Source organism: Colobus angolensis, unplaced genomic scaffold (assembly GCF_000951035.1).
Source record: "Colobus angolensis palliatus isolate OR3802 unplaced genomic scaffold, Cang.pa_1.0 Scaffold726, whole genome shotgun sequence".
In the NCBI taxonomy this organism is placed as follows: domain Eukaryota; kingdom Metazoa; phylum Chordata; class Mammalia; order Primates; family Cercopithecidae; genus Colobus; species Colobus angolensis.
In genome coordinates, this window is record NW_012120999.1 from 218,690 (window position 1) to 222,550 (window position 3,861).

General features: G+C 39.9%; 1 pseudogene; it reads right to left on the reverse strand.

The window, feature by feature from the left end:
• Positions 1 to 451: 451 nt before the first annotated feature.
• LOC105501571 lies at positions 452 to 1,246 on the reverse strand (annotated as a pseudogene).
• Between the last annotated feature and the right edge of the window lie 2,615 nt (positions 1,247 to 3,861).

Here is a 3,861-nt window from a genome sequence, read left to right on the forward strand (position 1 = left end):
TTTTTTGAGCAGTTTTAGGTTTACAGAAAATTGAGTGGAAAGAACCAAGTTCCCATATATCCGCTCAATGTTCTAGTTCCTCCTATTATTAATATCTTTCATTAGTGGTACGTTTGTTACAACTGATAAAACGATGTTAATACATTATTTTTAACTGAAGTCCATAGTTTACATTAGTGTTAATTCTTTGTATTGTACAGGCATACATCATTTTTTGTACTTCACTTTATTGTGCTTCACAGATGCTGCATTTTTTACAAATTGAGGGTTTCTGGCAACCCTGTGTCAAGCAAGTCTATTGGCACCATTTTTCCAACAGCCTGTGCTCACTTCATGTCTCTGTCAGGTTTTGGTAATTCTCCCAATATTTCAAAGCTTTTTCATTATTATTTTTTGAGAGTTTGTATTATTTTTAATTATTTTCACATACAGAAAACTCAACAGCATACATTTAATCCAGTTTGGTGGCAAGTTCTTTAGCCTTTGCCTTTTCCAGCATGGCAATGTAAACCACAGATGTGGGACCCAGCACATTGCCTTCCCCGTGATGGTGACTCTCATTATATTTCTCATTGTAATTGGTCCTGATAGCTTCCACCAGCTGAGCCAAAGCTCCTTTGTCTTCCGAGTTAACGTGTGTGAAGGCAACAGTGGTGCAGGTCTTCCTGTGGACTAAGTGTCCCAGTCTTGCCTTCCCCTTGATAATGCAGTCAGAGACCCCCATTTTGTGACACAAAGTAGGCAGGAAGACAACCAGCTCCATGGGATCCAAGTCGTTTGCAGTCACCACCAGCTGAGTCTTCTTGTTCTCCACCAGCGTAGTGATAGTGTTAACTCCTGCTCAAAGGAAGGTGGTCTCTTAGTGGGGACGTCCCCTTTGCCAGCAGCTTTCTTCTTAGCCTGGGCCAGCAGCCTCTGCTTCTTCTCTTGCTTTGCCTCTGGTCTGTACTCGGCCAGTTTAAGCAGTTGTATAGCTGTTTGGTGCTCCAAGGCCTGGGTGAACTGGTTAATCACAGGAGGCACTTTCAGCAGGTTATAGAGGATAGCTCTTTGCCACTGCAAACTGATACAGCCTGGCCATTTGACAAAGGGGGTGAGATCCCTTTTAGGCTGGATGTCCTGTCCAATGCCAAAATTCTTAGGCCTTTTCTCAAATGGGATTCACACCTTTCTCGGCCTCCTGCTTCTTCCCAACAGCAGGGTCTGGAGCCACCTTCCTCCTCTTGGCCTTCTTTCATTTTGGCATCTTGGACAGTGGAAGGAGTCTTTATTATTACATGTGTTACACTGATCTGTGATCAGTGATCTTTGATGTTATTATTGTAATTCTTTGGGGGCTGCCACAAACCACATCAATATAAGACTGCAGGTTCAATCAGTAAATGTTGTGTGTTCTGACAGTTCCACTGACTGGTCACTCCCCCACATCTGTCCCTCTCTTCAGACCTCTCTGTTCCCTGAGACACAACACTGAAATTAGCACAGTTGATAACCCTAAAATGGCTTCTAAGCATTCAAGTGAAAGAATGAGTCGCATATCTCTCATTTTAAATCAAGAGCTAAAAATGCTTAAGTTTAGTGAGGAAGGCATGTTGGAAGCCAAGACAGGCCAAATGTTAAGCCTCCTGCACCAAATGGTTAGCCAAGTTATTAATGCAAAGAAAAAGTTCTTGAGGGAAATTGAAAGCACTACTCCAGTGAACACATGAATAGAAAGTGAAACAGTCTTATTGCTTCATATAAGCCTTATGGCATATATAGAGAAAGTTTCAATGGTCTGGCTAAAAGATCAAACCAGCCACAATACTATCTTAAGCCAAAGCCTAATCCAGAGCAAGACCCAAATTACTTTTTAATTCTATGAAGGCTGAGAGAGGTGAGGAAGCTGCAGAGGAAAAGTTGGAGGCTGGCAGAGGTTGGTTCATGAGGTTTAAAGAAAGAAACCATTTCTATAATGTAAAAGTGCAAGGCAAAGCAGCAAGTGTTGATGTAGAAGCCTCTGCAAGTTATCCAGATTTAACTAAGATAATTGATGAAGGTGGCTACACTAAACAACAGATTTTCAATGTAGATGAAGCAGCTTTCTATTGGAAGAAGATGTCATCTAGGACTTTCACAGCCAGAGAGGATAAGTCAATCCCTAGCTTCAAGACTTCAAAGGACAAGCTGACTGTCTTGTTAGGGACTAATGCAGCTGGTGACTTTAAGTTGGAGTCAACATTCACCTACCATTTCATTTCAAAAATCCTAGGGCCCTTAAGAATTATACTAAATTGACTCTGCCTGTGTTCTGTAAATGGGACATGAAAGCCTAGATGACAGCACACTGGTTTGCAGCATGATTTACTGAATATTTTAGCTCACTGTTGAAACCTACTAGTCAGAAAAAGGTTCTTTACACAATATTACTGCTCATTGATAATGCACGTGATCACCCAAAAGCACCGGTGAAGATATACAAGGAGATTAATATTTTTATGCCTGTTAACACAAGATTCATTCTGAAACCTTGGATCAAGGAGTAATTTTGACTTTTAAGTCTTATTATTTAAGAAATACATTTTGTAAGGCTATAGTTGTCATAGATAGTAATTCCTCAGATGAATCTAGGTAAAGTAAACTGAAAATCTCCTGGAAAGGATTCACCATTCTAGATGCCATTAAGGATATTCATGACTCATGGGAGGATGTCAAAATATTAACATCAACAGGACTTTGGATGATTTTCAGGAGTTTAAGGTTTCAGTGGGGGAGGTTACTGCAGATAAGGTAAAAATAGAAAAGAACTAAAATGTGAAGAGGAACCTGAAGATGTGAGTGAATTGCTGCAATCTCATGATAAAAATGTAATGGATGAAGAGTTGCTTCTTATAGATAAGTAAAGACAGTGAAGATGCTGTACTACTGAAAAGAAAACAAAGGATTTATAATATTACATAAATTTAGTTGATAAAGCAGCAGCAGGGTTTGAGAGAATTGACTTCAATTTTGAAAGAAGTTCTACTGTGGGTAAAAAACTATTGAATAGCATTACAAGGTACAGATAAATCTTTCATGAAAGGAAGTCATTGTGGCAAGCTTCATTGTTGTCTTATTTTAAGCAATTGCTACAGCCGCCCCAACCTTCAGCAGCCACCAGTGTGATCAGTTGGCAGCCCTCAACACCAAGGCAAGACCCTCCACCAGTAAAAGGATCATAACATACTGAAGGGTCAGAGGATTGTTGACATTTTTTACCAATAGAGTTTTATTTATTTATTTATTTGTTATTATTTTTGCTTTACAGATGAAGTCTTGCTATGTTGCCCAGGCTGGTGCAGTGGCTATTCACAGGTGCAATCGTAGCACATTGCATCCTTGAACTCCTAGACTTCAAGCAGTTTTCTGGAGAAACTGGGATTACAGGTATGTATCACTGTGCCCAGCAATAAAATATTTTTAAATTAAGATATGTACATTTTTTAGACATAATGCTATTACACATTTAATAGACAATAGTATAGTGTAAAAATAATTTTTTTTAGAGACCAACTCACTTTGTTGGCCTCGAACTCCTAGACTCAAGTGATCCTCCCACCTCAGCCTCTCGAGTAGGAGTGGGAGTACAGAGACTTGCCACAACACCCAGAAAAACATAAAATTTATTTATTTATTTATTTATTCATTGATTTACTGTCACCCAGCTTGGAACGGTGTGATCACGACTCACTGCAGCCTCAAACTCCCAGGCTCAAGCAGTTCTCCCACTTCAGCACCCCCTGCAGGCATCCCTCTATAGGTGGGACCACAGGTGTGTGTCACCACACCTGGCCAATTTTTTTTGTTATTTTTTAGAGATGGATTTTTGCCATGTTGCCCAGG